The sequence below is a fragment of the Sebastes fasciatus genome, chromosome 4 (genome assembly GCF_043250625.1).
Source record: "Sebastes fasciatus isolate fSebFas1 chromosome 4, fSebFas1.pri, whole genome shotgun sequence".
In the NCBI taxonomy this organism is placed as follows: domain Eukaryota; kingdom Metazoa; phylum Chordata; class Actinopteri; order Perciformes; family Sebastidae; genus Sebastes; species Sebastes fasciatus.
Genome location: NC_133798.1, coordinates 34,749,495 through 34,766,252, shown reverse-complemented (window position 1 = coordinate 34,766,252; position 16,758 = coordinate 34,749,495). Strand labels below are relative to the sequence as shown.

Here is a 16,758-nt window from a genome sequence, read left to right as displayed (position 1 = left end):
TTTATAAGAACCAGTTGAACACTGATGTGCTCAATGTAAAACACTATGATGAATGGAAAACACTTCTTCTCCATTCATCATAATGACTTAGGCCTTTTTTTTGTTCAGTGTTACACTTACTACAGACAGTACATACATAAGTGTGTTGTAAAATATTTTAGAATATTGTTTTTATACTCAGAACACACAAATACACGGTAACAAATATATTTTATTTTCCCCACAAAAACAATGTACACAGTGTACATCCCAACCAACACAAAGTTGCACATACAGTGGTCTACATACAAAACAACAGAAGAATTTACTGTATACAGTTACAGGAAAAAAAACGGGGAAAAAAACTATGCTGCATCCTCTCTTCTGTTTCGGTCTGGCCACAGCACCTCATCCACATCACAAGCAATGTTTTCCCTGGCCAAGCAGTGGGGGAAATATCGCTTAGCATGTCGAATCCAGCCATGAAAAGCATCAACTGATTGCTAATTGTAACACTGTGTGACAGGTGTTTGCCCATGTGATGAGTCAGTGTGCATAGTAGGGCAATTGACTTTAGAATTTTGAATGACAGTGTGTTCCTTGTGAAAACGAGATTTTCTTCATGAAAATTGTGCCAAATGCAGAGAATTGTGTGTAGTGTTTTGAAAAAAGTGTGTTTTAGAACTGCAATTTGAGTGTAAAGCAGGAATTGTGCTTGTAGTTTAGCAGAATTGGTTCAGGGGGTTGGTGCATGAGTTACATGTTGTGGTCATTGTGTGTCAAGTACCAGTATTTGTGTGTAAACAATTGAGAAAAACTGTAAGCTCTTCTAGACCATCTCCTATGGGTGCTTACACATTAATAATCATCATCGTCATCCCAGCTGTGTATCATTGGCTGTTAACAGCACTCAAGGTAACTATTGTTTTAATTTTGCTGTGTAACAGTGTCCTGACCCAAACTGTGACACAGCACTTCTGTTCTCTCACCTTGTCGCAGCAGGAAAGGGAGGAACTGTGTGTGTTGTGTGTGTCTTTAACCTTTCTAAACAGACCTGCTGACAACACACACACTCACATACTCCTCTTTCTCATACAAGTACAGTAATGCTTATGTGAGTACTGTATGTTCACGCTCTTGTGGACGCAAACTCTGCTCTGCAAATACACACATCGCTATCGTCAGCTATCGTTATAACGGCGTCTGAGGAGCTGTCGGTTCCCATTTCGCTGCCCCTGAGATGAACCAACGTGGAAAGGCCATTTGCGCTTAGTCGACTCCTTTCTTTCCGCCTCTCTGCACATCGTCTTGTCTTGTGCTTTCTAGTGAAACACTCCCCAGTGCCCGGAGGCAGTGAGTGGGGTGAAGAGTTGATGTTCCCTCAAGTTCACGAGTGCCACTGGTTCCCATCGGTTAGTAGAACATAAAAATGTAATGTTTGTTTCTAGTATTCGTGTCGTCGTCAAGTTGTAGCTTTCATTCAGAATGAGTCCACCAAAGCATTTTTTCCCAGCTGAAAATACCAGGCGCTCCTCTGAAAACGGAGACAACTGGGAGCCGGTGGACGGATATGAACAGCGGAGTGATGTGTGCTGTTTTGGGTTGGTTGCAGACCAGTCTTGCTGCTGTGTTCTGGATCATCTGCAGAGGTTTGAATGTGCATGCAGGGAGGCCTGCCAGTCTAGAGTTGCAGTAGTCAATGCCCGATATTACAAGAGCCTGTACCAGGAGTTGTGTTACACACTGTGATAGCAAATATGTGGCAAATATGTGCCTAAGAAACTGAGGAAACTTCTGATTAAAGTGAATTAAAACTTATCTTGCTGTAACTTTACCCAGTTTAGGTGACGAGAGTACATTTAACTCTTTGGTGATGATGAAACTGCTCCGCTAGGAGCTGAACATGAGTGAGTAGCCGTGTTTACACTAATGCTAATCCAGCAGTGATTAAAGTGCAGCGTCATCATGGACTGTAATCTCTCACCGGCCTAACCCTCCCCATGAGGGCGAAAGAGAGGATGTGTATCTGTTATGGTGTAATATTTCAGTGTTGTGTCAAATTAAATTTCTTTCCTAAAGAAAAATAACCAAGAAGAGGCCGTTGCCAGAGTCCATTTTTCACTATGCGCGCAGGAATCTGTGACTGTGAGGGACGACATCTAAGAGAACTTTTTCAGGTAAAACACGTCTAATATTTGCTCTACTGCTGTAAAAGTGAGAAATGTCGGCACTCCTTGAATAATGAATACGTGCTCACTTTGACGTCTTTGATCTGTGGTGACTGTAGCGTTGGAATAAGTGCACTGCAGGCTAACAGGTTGATCCCTGTCATACTGTATGTTGTATTGTCTCTTGTATTGTGTTTTGTTAGCGTAGCAACAGGAGGAGCACATTTTCTCCATATGGAACTGAGACATGCAGGGAACAAATCTGAACATGGCAAACATTCATAAATTGAATTGAATGCTACACATTTATATCATTAATGCAAATAGCTGTGCAGGTAGACTTCATCTGATTTAGGGAGAGAGAGAGAGAGAGAGAGAGAGATCCTTCCAAAGTGGCTCATTGCGTCATACATTATTGAAGCAGCTGTTGAATTATGCAAAGCTTTGATATTGATCCCAGGGCTTGCCATCACTGCAGTCTGAGGGATAGAGAGAAAGTGAGTGAGAGTGAAAAAGAGGGGGGGGGGGATAAGTGAGGAAAATAAAGATTGGGAGAACAGGTAGAAGAGGAAGAGAGATGTATACTAGAAAAGGGACTTAAGGGTGGTGAGACGGAAAGAAAAAGACATGAAGAAAGAAAGAAAGGAGCGAATAATCCACTGAAAACAAAGTAAGAAAGAGATCAAGACACACTGCGATGTCCATATGGTGTGTGTGTGACAACAGGAATACATCCTGCATTCATGAGCTCATGTCCCACCTTTGTTTTTAAATTAGTTGTTTTTCACGAATAGAATCAGCACAAGAAGTTACATCAGAAGTGAGAAGACTAAGAAGTTACTTCAGAGGGAACAGAAAGAGAGAGAGATGTTTTGGAAAAAATATCATGCACATCATAAACGGCCTCCCTGAAGGGCCGAAGCATCAGACCTCGGCAGATACTGAGTTTCCATCTACAAGTAGACTGTCTGGCTTTCTATATTACTGAGGCCAGAGATGCACACAGGAACATCTGCCATCGATCACGAGCATGAAGTTGATCTCCAAGTGGCCTGGCTTGAATGTTGTTTTTGTTAAATGAGGTAAAACTCAGACTTGTCAGTGTTTTACTGCAACCAGTGAGTGAGCGGTAATACTGAAACACCATCTGCCCTAATGTGTTCTGCTCTGCGTAGTGATTGATCAAACGAAGGCTTCCAGAAACTACAGCCTCAGTCTGAAAGTGAGACATTTTTATTGTCTGTCAGAGGATAAGTCTCCTTTTTAAATACTAAGAGCTCACTAGATTAGTTATTTTAACCTTCAGTGTAGAGTTACCACTAAACATGGTAAGAAAGATGTCAGGGAATGCTTATCAATAAAGCTGGTTAAAGGCCGGGTTGGTAAAGATTTTAGAAGCATTTTTTTGTTATATTTGTTGATATTCTCTTTACATCCCGACAGCAATCAATAAATCAAATGATCTGACAAAAAAAAAAATCCGGTATATGTGCCTGTCACAGGACTGTAATAAAACCGTCCGAATGAAAGGATTGGACGGGCTACCTGCCTGTCTGCATGCACTCTGCTCGTGCACTCATTGCTCGTCACTGGAGTCTTCCACAAGCTGATAGCTTGACAGCTGTGAGTACAAACATTAGCCATGTTCACCGTTCACATTCATTCAAGTCGGTAACATTTCAGTGTTGCCGACTTGACGATTTTCTCTCTAGATTTAGGGACTTTTGGAGCTAGTGCTGCTAGCTACCATCACTCGGTTTTTCGGTTGGATTATTTTAAAAAATCCAGTTTACTCTTGCTAGTTTCTCAAGATCACCAACCCTGCCTTTGAATAAACGATGACGCATGAAATTAGTTATGAGTAATTATGAGTTATGGTAACAGGCATGGTCAAAGATTTCCAAAACACCTGTATTAATAAAACACTGACATTTACAAAAGACACACAGGGGACGCTAGGGGATGTTAACTACCATGTTAACTACCATGTTAACTAACATGTTAACTAACATGTTAACTAACATGGCTAGCTTGCAAATGTTACCCAGCTATCCCTCATAAGGTTATCTTGCTTCTATTATAGAGCCCAAACAATAAATCAGCTTGGCCATCATTATCACAGATATGTTGTCATATACGTCAGCTGAAAAAAGGTACTGTACAGAAAGGCCAAAAATATGTTTAAGGTCATTTAGAAATCGAGTCGCTACGACGTAGTTTGTCCACTGGAGCACACTGACAAGTGTATTTTGACTTTTAATGTCCCGTTCTGTACATATGTTGGTCACAGTTCTTAAGTAATCAAATTTTAGGTATCTTTCATATTTTGAGTTTATGTTAAAAATTGAAGATCAATTTATTATTTATTTTTTGTCTCACCATTGATATTTGCCTCAAAAATCCAGCATCGGTCGTTCTCTCTCTGCCAGCAATGCAGATAAACTCTATTACAGAATAAAGTCATCATGAACATGTTAAATTTAAGGCTTATTAGTTATATGGTTTGGTTACATTCATGTAGTTTGATCCGTTATGAGCAGTGTTTCAGGACAGTGTTTCAGGACAGTGATTGAACTGTTGACTATGACTCAGCTTTTAGTCCGACCCACAAACGCTCTGATTGTTTTGCTCGTTTCTCCAACAGCCATTCATGAGCGCTTCGCCTCACCTGTTTGCATCACTCCACAAAAAGAGATGTGGGTAGTGGAGTAAAACCAGGCTAGTATGACTCTGTCTCTGTCTCTGTCTCTGTCTCTGTCTCTGTCTCTATCACAGATGTGGCTGAGGTGCTTTGTTGCCAAAACCAGGATGGAAAATCTTTTTCCTCTGGTTGAAACTGCAGCCTTATCTCTTCAGAGACGTGTGTGGGGGGGGGGGGGGGGGGTCTCTCGGCTCCTCTGATTGGCTGTTTCGGTGAAGGGGGCGGGCTTAGTGTTCGGAGAGGTGTGGCCTCAACATCTACTGAATGAGCTCTGGTGATCTGATCAGCTGACTGGTTTTATTCCAGAAGGAGATGGAGAGATGGATAGATCCACACACACCTCTGTGGATTGTTAAACTGTTAGATGGATGGCAGATGCTGCAGTGTACTCGTGGCACCAAACAACACACACAGAGCAAACACATTTACATGACAACACATAACGGCCAACAACAACACATATTAAGTTCCTAATACACAACATACAAGCATGATTATATATAATAGCCAACACAATCACAAAGACACACAGAAGCTCACAATCCCCTTTACTGGAGCGTAAACATTGTCATAATTTACTTTTATGATTTATTTTAAGCTATTTTTATGAACACAGTGTGGCGGAGAGAGGTATGACAGATTAGAGAACGTGTGAGAGAGAAAGAGAGACGTTGGGCTGCTCTTGTTTGTCACATAACGTGACACAAAGTCAACAACTAAATACAAACTCATCAGTGTTGTGGGTGGACCTACTGCACACAGTTAGTGTCAGCATTATGATTAGGCCTGTTCAGGTCAGACTCTGTTGTTTGTGCATTATATTTCTCTCTTTAACTAGGATGACGCTGCATTCTCAAAATGTACGCTGTCCCTTAACATGCTGCTGTAACAGCCTCCGCTCCTCTTCTGTGAAGGCTTTCCACGAGATTTGCAAACGCGTCTGCAGGGATTTGCTCTCATTTGGCCACAAGAGCATTACACAAGAGGTCGGACACAGATTTTGGGCGATAAGTTCCTGACTCACAGTCGGTGTTCCAGTTCATCCTAAAAGGTGTTGGATGGGTTTAAGATCAGGGCTCTGTGCAGGCCAGTCAAGTTCACACACCTGAATGTGAAAACCATTTCTTTATGGACCTGGCTTTGTGCCTGGAGACATTGTCATGTTGTAACAGGAAATTACCTCAAACAAATGGAGGACTTTCAACCAGGAGAGCGGTGTTTAGATCCTGAAGTGTTGTGGAGTTATTCGGAAGTTACGTTAGTGACATTAGTGACGTGTTTTTCGTACTAATGTTATGTTGTTTATGTACGTATTTTACTTAGTTTACGTACTTATTTTAAGCCCAACCATGATGTTTTTCCTAAACCTAAGTAAGTGGTTTTGTTGCTTAAACCTAACTGCGGCTGTTACCATAGATTTGTTGCCTAAAACACAACCGCGACCGTTTCACTGATGTGGCGTTAAATGACACGCAAAAAGCCTAAAATGCCTTATCATGACACACAGACTATCCTTAAAATACCATGTTCTTTATATGCCTTCCCATGATATCAGGTACATAAAAGTATATCTGTCGAACAGTATTTATACTATACATAATATGACTAGCGAGTAAATTACCAACAAAGTGGGCAACTGCTGCAGAACTGCAGACCCACAGGAGTCCATAAGGCTCCAGGTTCACTACGAGGCAGTTAACCTGTTGTAAAGTGATTAATGGCACAATTGTTTTTACCACTAAAGCAAGTTTAAGGCCCCATTTTGTAGAGAGGCCCTGGGTTGAAATGTAGTTTTAAGGCCATTTTATTTCAGTTTAAGTGCTTTATGGCGCACATTTTGTATAAATGTGTGTTTACTGTGAGAGAAACTTAAGGGGTCATTAACTTGGTTTTGATAGTTTTGGTCCCTTGATGTTGATTCCTAATCATTTTGGTGCATCCCTGATCAGTCCTGTAGCGCCACCATCAGGACGAAATGGAATTTTTTTTTCTTCATTTATTTCATGAAGACAAAATGAACTGTCCCAAGAGTGGTTGAACTGTTAAGCATTCGACCTGGTTGGTTGCATTATGAACCCTTACAGAATATCCACGTAATGTTAATTCACACTTTGGCTCCTCTTGGCCCTCGGAACATACTCTTTTAATTTTTAAAGTGAATTCCTTAGAGAGTGAAGTTGAGGGCTAATCCTATGTGTACCCCCTATAATATTCCTTTAATTTCATATATAGTCAGTTAATAGCAAACTTTATTTGACAAATTTTTAATTTGCTGCATTTGTGTTTATATATATATATATATACATATATAGATATATATGTATATATACATATATATCTATATATGTATATATATGTATATATATATATATAGATATATATATATATATGTATGTATATATGTATATATGCATATATGTATGTATATATGCATATATACATATATATCTATATATGTATATATATGTATATATATATATAGATATATATATATATATGTATGTATATATGTATATATACATATATATCTATATATGTATATATATGTATATATATATATATAGATATATATATATATGTATGTATATATGTATATATGTATGTATATATGTATATATGCATATATGTATGTGTATATATATATATATATATATGTATGTATATATGTATATATATACATACATATATGTATATATATGTATGTATACATATATATACATATATGTATGTATACATATATATACAGTAGGCTAAACAGGGATATAGACATACAATACATAGGAATATACAGAAATATAGATGAAACGAAACCAAACAAAATAAATAAATATATAAAAACAATATTATTGTTATTATAAATATGTAAACCAGTTGTTATCTCTACCCTTACTCGGATACCATGACCTGGATGACTGAGCACCTTCACAAACTTATTGTCATCTCATGGTGTCTGATTGTCTGACAGCAGATGTTTTTATTGAGCTCTGTGAGATCTGGTGCATAACATCACTCACTCACAGACACACAGACACACACAGACACTCCGAGCTGCTGTCTCTCTCTCTCTCTTCTTATAAAAGCGGTCCACCCACCCTCACCGGCTCGGCAGTGAATGAGTTACAGCTGGTGCAGTGTGAGTGTGTGTCTGGGTGTGTGTGATCCTGGTGCGCCCCTCCCTGGTTGCATCGCACCACACCGCCGCTGCTGCTGCTGCTGCTCGGCTGTTTCTGCAGACGGATGTTGCCGCAACCCGGCGCGCTGCGCTCCGCTACCAGGCTGCCAGGTCCTCTCCAAATGTGCCAAATCTCCTCCTCTATTCTCCGGTCTCTGCCTGACGCGCAAACACACACAAACACACCTCTCCTCTCCGGTTTCTAGACACACTACTCTCCGGTAAAGTGGCTCATCGTCCATCACGGTATGTAAACTGTTTCTGATGTTTGTTTTTCTGCCTTTTGATTGCGACGCGCAGGTTTCTTGAGTGGGATGCTGTGGAGCGACTGATGCGTATTTCTGCTATGATTTCTCTCCACAAACAAACTGCGTTTCTGTTTTTAGCCTGCATGGTTTTGTTTGACAAAAAATCATCTCTTTTATTTGTGCGCAGTGCTTTTTTTTCTTCTTAATGTCTTGCAAGAGGGAGAGAGAGAAACGTCTGGAAGTAATTAGGGCATGAGACAGCATAAACTCGTTAAACAATCAATCCTCTCAGATCTACCTTGACATAAGAGGAGGCTATGCGAGGTTCAGTAAGTCCTTTTCTTTATCCAAAGTAACAGGATTAATGCAGCAGACAGAACAGAACAGTATGTGCCTATTTAACCTATTTTCTACTGAAAATACTGTACATGAGCCAGCAAATCAATAATGTGTATGAGCTTTTATGGAAAGGAGTGCAGCCTATACCTAGTTTTTTTTAATTTTTTATAAATTATATCTTTATTATGATACATAATTAAAAGATAAAAGGTTTCAGGTTGATGAGCCTCTTTTCTGCCCAGTCACTGAGTCGATATGGATCACAGACATGAAACCTTATACATGCAGTTGATGCAGCCTATACCTAGTTTTTTTTTTTTTTATAAATGAAATGATTATTATGATAGATAATTAAAAGATAAAAGGTTTCAGGTTGCTCTTTCTGCTCAGTCACTGTGAGTCAATATAGAACACAGACATGAGAAACACCTTATCCATGCAGGTGATGCGGATGAACTCAATGCCCCCTATACAGCTATGGGGTGGGGAGGAGGAGGAGATGGAGGGAACAAAAAAACCCAGTTCTGTGTTCGTGGTGTCATTGCTATGGTTTCCAGTTGGCATGCTGGTAACGTAATGGGGATGAAGTCAGACTCCAGGCTGTGTTTTGGTCCAGAGGAGGACAAATGACCGAGCAGGTTCAGACTTGAGTGAGCAAAAGAGAGGATAGAGGCAGCTTTTGTGTGAGTGTTTTGGTTGCGAAACAACCAACCATCATTTGTACTCTAAAATAGATAACTGTGTTTTGTGATGATTCATTCATGCCGAGGATGTTGCCGTTGCCATCGCAGTGAAACCATCCTTGTCTCCGTGTGTGTGTGTGTGTGTGTGTGTGTGATGACGATTGATGCCAAGAGAAAGCTGCTATTTTTCAGTATTAGTATTTATCATGTGTTATTGAGTTATCATCATGTAACAGGCTGCTCCAGTTTCCTGTGTTGGTTTTCTTGGGACTGGATGTTTCCAGTGACTCAGCAAAGGTGGTTCGATCCCAGCCAGCCAGTGTGTGTGTGTGTGTGTGTGTGTGTGCGTGCGCGTGCGTGCGTGTGTCACTGATCTGATTGACTGCGTGCTCGATTATTTTTGGCTCTGTGGTATAAACTGTGATGGTCTGTCTGTGTGTGGTCGTGTCTCAGTAATTACTTTCGCAGCATGCTAATCCCAACATTCATTTTGGGGATCAAATTGAACCGTCAACTTCTGTAATCATGTGTCATAAAAGATTTCCTCTGATGTGCAACTTTGATTTCCGTGGGTCAACGATGCTGCATATCAGTCCATCCCTGTGTTGTTGTTTTTTTTCATTTGCATTAGTCATGGAGTCCAATACTGTCAAGTTTGACTCTGATGACTTGAGAGATGGAGCTAGAGTACTTTAACCATAGAAGTAGAATCGCAGTAGAACGGGCATTCCCATTTTAATCAACGTAGCAGGATGGTCAGAGCGGCGGCCATTTTTATGTCTACCTTTGCCAATGCGACCGTTAGAGCGGGCTAACTTCCTTATAAATTAGTGCTGTCAATCGATTAAAACATTTAATCGCGGTTAACCACATCATTGTCCGTAGTTAATCGCAAAATAATCGCACGTTTTTTATCTGTTCAAAATGAACCTTAAAGAGAGATTTGTCAAATATTTAATACTCGTATCAACATGGGAGTGGGCAAATAAGCTGCTTAATGCAAATGTATGTATATATTTATTATTGTAAATCAATTAACAACACAAAACAATAACAAATATTGTCCAGAAACCCTCACAGGTACTGCATTTGGCATAAAAGATATGCTCAAATCATAACATGACAAACTGCAGCCAAGCAGGCAACAACAGCTGTCAGTGTGTCAGTGTGCTGACTTGACTATGACTTGCCCCAAACTGCATGTGATTATCATAAAGTGGGCATGCCTGTAAAGGGGAGACTCGTGGGTACCCATTGAACCCATTTTTATTCACATATCTTGAGGTCAGAGGTCAAGGGACCCCTTTGAAAATGGCCATGCCAGTTTTTCCTCGCCAAAATTTAGTGTATGTTTGGAGCGTTATTTAACCTCCTACCTGACAAGCTAGTATGACTCGGTTGGTACCAATGGATTCATTAGGTTTTTCTTGTTTCATATGATACCAGTATCTTCACTTAGCTTTAAAACTGAGCCCGCTACATTTCAATGTCGATTCTATTCCTATTCTATTTCTATGACTTTAACGCTCTGCTTGAGATAAACTGAGCTAACTTGGCCTTGTCAAAAGGGATGTACTGCTGTAATACTTGGATTGGATAATGAGTTTAATGTTACTATTTGTACTAAAGTAATATATGTCACGTTTATTTGAATTTGTACCAAAACTAATATCTTAGCGGAGACATCTTTATTACTTTCTAGAGTAGAATCTGGGCCCTGTGGCCCTACTGGCTGTTGGTAAGCAGCCAACACATTGTATACATGTTAAAGAAACAAGCTTAAAACTGCACGGATCAAATCCCCGGAGTAGGGACGCTCTGTGCTTCATAAACAGGTGCTGCTGAAGTACCACCGAGCAAGGCAGCTCATCATTGACACATGAATATCTGAGCTGCTTGGCCTGCCGGTGAATCAACAGCTAGTAGTTGCAGTGAGAGTGCTGAGTCACAGGTTGACATTTGCTTCCCACGATTCCGTCCTCACATCCCACACTGACTCACATAAATGCTTATAAAGGTTTCTACAGGAACTATAGAAAGTGCTGCGGACTGTAAAGAAACAAATCAAAGAAAAATATCTTCAGTTTTCCAACCATTTTTTTTTTGGTACCTTCTGGTTTTAGATGCAGGTCAGTCATCCACCATTTGTACTAGTCTTCTCTCATAAAACAGAAAGTCTATATTCATTAATAAATCCTCTTGGGTCTCCTTTTATAGTTCAAGAATCATAATGGAGTTTTGGAAACGGATATGCTCTCGATAGCCCTGGAGGGAGCACTGGTTTTAGTTTTAGGCTCTCTAAAGCTTTAGACTAGTGTTCCAGTTAATGGAGCAGCCGAAGCGTAAAGGTTAGAGAAGATTTTAAACCACAAGATAGAAATCTCGGTGGAGAAAGGGAAATAAATGAATGTAAATATCAACATCTGTGCCACCGAGCCGAGCATCGCATTTTCTCCACTGCTGCTGCTGAGAGCAGGTATTATTGGTTGTTAACGTATTATAGTGTTTTCCTGGACTTAACACTACACAGGTAAAAAAAATATGTGTTCATATTGAGGCACAGCAAAAACCTTTACAACCATCTCTGGAACGAAAATGTGAAGTTAAACATAAAAAAATGTCCTTTTGAAATCCACCAATACGGTTTTTCATAATAAAGTGTTGCGACCTGCACTCCACATAACTAATATTAAGGGATAATAATGTGATAGTTTTAATTGGCCACTGAGGAGGGTTTGTCTTTTCTTCTCCCCTCTCTTTACCACAAGGTCAAAGGGTCAGCTGGAAAACAGCTATTCTGGAGCTGATGGGTATTTCGTCTTTTTGCCCTCCAGCAGCGCAGGTGTTTGACAACATAGGTCGTCCAGTTGAAACATGGGTTCTGCTCAGGGACACCGGTACAGACTAATGTTCACAATACGAGCAACACAGCAACAGTCTACAAGTCACTTTTAATGGAAGTCGGTGATATTAAGCTACGGACTTACGACATTTGCCGCTGCCTAATGGGCGTGACGCGCTACAAGTAAAGTTGAGCTGGACTCACCTCTTTTCAGGGCTCCAATGACGCGGCGAAGCCTCAACCTGTTTCACCTTGTTCTGTTCCAGCTAAAACAAAATGCCATTAGCCAGTTCCCAGTGCTATTTAACAACAAAATACGTCAACGAGCTCTTGAGCAACACTTCAATAGAGACTCGCGACAATAGAGCTGGCGACGCTTGGCCGTTTTGTTGCTTTTGTCGCTCATTGTGTGAACACGGCATAAGGCGGCAACTGATGATTAATCTACTGATTATTGTTATTAATAGTGCAGTGCCCTTTTGTGGCGCGGCCGTTCGGAACAAACTGTTTGCTTGGCTCCCGGTATTGCTGCATTCACGGTTGTCGGGGGGGCGTGTCGCCATTCGGAGCACGCCCATTTCTTAGACCACGCAAGTGCTGCTTGCAGTATTGTCGAGAACTGTTCATCGCTCGTTGACTCCAGGGAAGTGAAGACGATTTCGGCTGTAATGTTAGTTTATCCAGCAGCAAAACTGAACTGCAGTCAGTGAGCCGCGGTCTGCTTCCTGCTGACGACATGCTCGACCCAATCCGCAGAGCCCTGAAGCCCCGCCCCTGCTGCTGCACAGAGCGCTTTTTTTAATTCAAAGTTTATTGATATTAACCGTGTCATGTGTCCAAATTGCACCAAATTTCACACTGACAACATACCCCGCCAAATGTGAAGTAGATCAGATGAACGGTTCTCGAGATATGCAAAGGACATCCACCCACATACAGACAAAGAGACAGAGATTCTTTGCTTTACAGTTTGTGTTTTTGATGAATTGATGAATTGTTTGCTCGACAAAATGTCAGAAAATTGTGAGCAATGTCCAACACAATTTCTTAAAGCCCAAGTTGACGTCCTCAAATTGCTTGTCTAAAACCGAAAGCTATTTAGTTTACTGTCACATAAAACAAAGAAAAACTGAAAATCCTCACAATGTAGAATCTGGAACAAGTGAGTGTTCATTTTTATTGTGATTGGCTAATCGACTAATCTTCTTTAGTTTTTGTTCCAGGAACTTTTTTTTAGGAAAACTGGCAGGTCGTTCCATCAGGTGATCTGACTTGATCCTGTACTATTCCACCTGCGTTTTCAAATCATTAACTCTTAGCTATTCAAGACGGTGCTTTTTTTTTTTTTAAGCTGCAAGGATTTGTTGGATTGTTGATGCAGACAATGAACCGCGCTCCGTCTCAGATTAGCCACTGGCATCTTACCACGGCGGAGGGTTAGGCGAACCTCTGGGGAAACTGATCACATGATAAACCTCATTTAGATTAAAGTTCATTGATTGAAATCATCGTCATGAACACACACAAACTCACAGCTGTACACATGTGCAACACACACACATACACCTCCATCACATTTAATATCTCTTAATGGTTTCACCGCTGACCATTATAAAGCCCTCATGACTCTCCCAGCGCCACTTGGCAGAGCCCGAGTTGCAGACCACTGTGATCGTTGACATACTTCATTAGGTCGTCTTATTAAAGTATTAGCCGTCTTATGTTGCTGGATAAATGCTCGAATGGGGACATTAGATGGCTTTCCAATTAGTGACCAACTCGATTATGTAAATGCAGTCGGAGGGCAGCGCTGTTGAAATCGGCTTCTCTTGCGTGCCAGCTGGACTTTGAGCGATCCTCTTGGGTCGGTGAATTGTCAAAAAGACCTGTTGTTACTTAGAAAAATAGTTTCTGCATGTAGCAAAGTCCAGTGATCTGCTAATAATCAGCTTCAGAGCGCTGCTTTACCACCACTACTTCTTCTACTATTACTCTGAAAACTTGCCGTTTCTCTTTTTCCCGCCACACCTGTCCAACAAAGCAAATCGTCCGGGTGCCTTTATCTGCTCTCCGCAGGCCCGGCGGGGTCGTCGAGCTGTTGGAGAGGCAGACTTCTAGCAGGAAAGTCGTGGCTTTTATGCCAGCTTCCATCAACAGCACCGCTTTTTTTGGGTTGGGGGGACGGACACGGAGCTCCAACCTGCTCAGTTCAGATAAGAGCATCCGTTAAATGCTTAAATGTAGTTCAGAGACACCGGGAGTGTGTTGCATTGTTAGGTGGACTGGCAGAACATTATAAAGCCGATGCAGAATACTGGCATCACTGTGCCGCTGGCTCATACCCTTGACAAAACCTGTCTGCATTTTGTGTAGTCTGTGTCCGCAATATATATATTTTTTGGCTCATCCAACTGGAAAACTAAAATACCAGCTTATTAAAGAGTTATTTTTAGTTTATTTGTTTTTAATCAATATATACCAGTTGCACCAGTCAAACATATTGTACCATATTAGTACAGGATGGGAAATACGTATTATCCCCATACAGGTTTTTTTCCTACATACATGTCATTTTACACACCCAACAACGTAAGAGTCAGCCAATCAAGAGGTTTTTAGCCACGCTAACTAACTACAACGATTAACCGATTAGTTGTCAACAATAAAATTACTCGCCAACTATTTTGATAATTGATAAATCGGTTTGAGTAATTATTTAAGAAAAAAAGTAAAAATTCTGTGATTCCAGCTTCTTAAATTTTCTGTTTTCTTTACTTTTCTATAGAGCTGTCAATCGATTAAAATAGTTCATCGCGATTAATCGCAAATTAATTAGTTTTATCTGTTCAAAATGTATCTTAAAGTGAGATATATATATATATATTTATTATTGGAAATCATTAACAACACAAAACAATGACAAATATTGTCCAGAAACCCTCACAGGTTCTGCATTTAGCATAAAAAATATGCTCAAATTATAACAAACTGCAGCCCAACAGGCAACAACAGCTGTCAGTGTGTCAGTGTGCTGACTTGACTATGACTTGCCCCAAACTGCATGTGATTATCATAAAGTGGGCATGTCTGTAAAGGGGAGACTCATGGGTACCCATAGAACCCATTTTCATTCACATATCTTGAGGTCAGAGGTCAAGGGACTCCTTTGAAAATGGTCATAACAGTTTTTCCTCATCAAAATTTAGCGTAAGTTTGGAGCGTTATTTAACCTCCTTCGCGACAAGCTAGTATGACATGATTGGTACCGATGGATTCTTTAGGTTTTCTAGTTTCATATCTTCACTCTAGCTTTAAAACTGAGCCGCTACAGCCTAGAAAGCGTAAGTTGCGTTAATGCGTTAAAGAAATTAGTGGCGTTAAAACAAATTTGCGTTATTATGTTAACTTTGACCGCCTTAGTTTATTCATATGTTTTACAATTCATTCTTACCTCCTTTAAAGGAATAGTGCATTCTATACCTTCCCGTGCTATTGGGTCACCCCACCTTTAGAAGAAACTGACATGCCTAAAATATTTTATCTTTCAAAGGACAGTTTTAGTGTCCTATTTCTAACTGCTGGGTCAGAGGAAACACTGAGTACTGCACTGGTATTTTAAGGGAAAGAAAATGACCATTAACATGCGGAACATCGTTACGAAACACTGGCTTACAGGCATAAACATTGGTACCGGCTTTCATAAAACATCATTGGTCAAACCCTTGCGAGCTTTACCTTTTTGTCCGAGCAACAGCATCTTGATAATCACTGTGTAATTTGTCATAATATAGTTAATCCTGTCTACTGGCGATATTTCTGTACGATAAAGAAGTGCTAGTTACATAAATAACAAGCAGGCACAAATCGCCATCGCCGCCGCCTAAATGTCTGTATATTATTTCTGTTTCTAAAAACCATGGGTAGCGTTTACGAGACAAAGGAGGAGCACAGAGAGGACGGGTACTGAGCCGAGAGTCTCGGGACTCGTCGACAACAATGGAGAGAAAAGGGGAGGTTCTGGCTCGGAGAATGCAGCAGTGAGCAGTCTTTGCAGTGTTTCGCACCTCCCTGTTTGCTCTGCTGCTTTAGCCGACTCTCCCTGCTGCTGGAGTCTCTGTGGGTGTGTGTGTGTGTGTGTGAGAGAGAAAATGTACAGATATGCAGAAAATAGCCATGCTGTGTTTGTATTATATTTATGTACAAAGAGACGGTTTGGACTCTTAGTACAGACCAATGCGACGAACTCCTCCGCCCCTCCCTCCTTTCTCCAGATCCCCCCTGCTGAGATGAGAGTCCCTGTTTTTCTGAAGAGATCTCAAGGTGCAGAAGCTGTATTCACTTTCTGTCTTCGTTCTGCTTGACGAGCTCTCTGTCTTTCTTTACATTAGCTCTCCCTCTGTCTGAATTTTGTCTTTTATTCTTTACCGTTGCAACCATGCGACCCACATCCGATGGTTCTTAAACATACAGCCGCTAGCCGGTAGATGAGAATCAGGGACGCACAGGGTTAAAAAACACAAATGTTTTTGTTCAATTTCTCTCGCTTTCTTTCTGCACCCCCAGGGTGTTATAGAGGAGAAATAGAGAAATAGATGTACGAACTGAAAGAGAGTAAGGAACATCATT

The 16,758-nt window shown here is 40.7% G+C and overlaps 1 protein-coding gene across 2 annotated transcripts in view; it reads left to right on the top strand.

Annotated features, from left to right (window-relative positions):
- map1ab (microtubule-associated protein 1Ab) overlaps nt 1-16,758 on the top strand; it is an 85,950-nt gene that overhangs the window by 27,453 nt on the left and 41,739 nt on the right. Inside the window, exon 1 of one of the 2 annotated variants that reach the window (XM_074633834.1) lies at nt 7,995-8,266. The exons of the other annotated variant lie outside the window; for it this stretch is intronic. The gene's annotated coding sequence lies outside the window, so the exon portion shown is untranslated. Of the gene's footprint in view, nt 1-7,994; nt 8,267-16,758 lie in introns of those variants that run through there. 2 annotated transcript variants of the gene reach the window in all.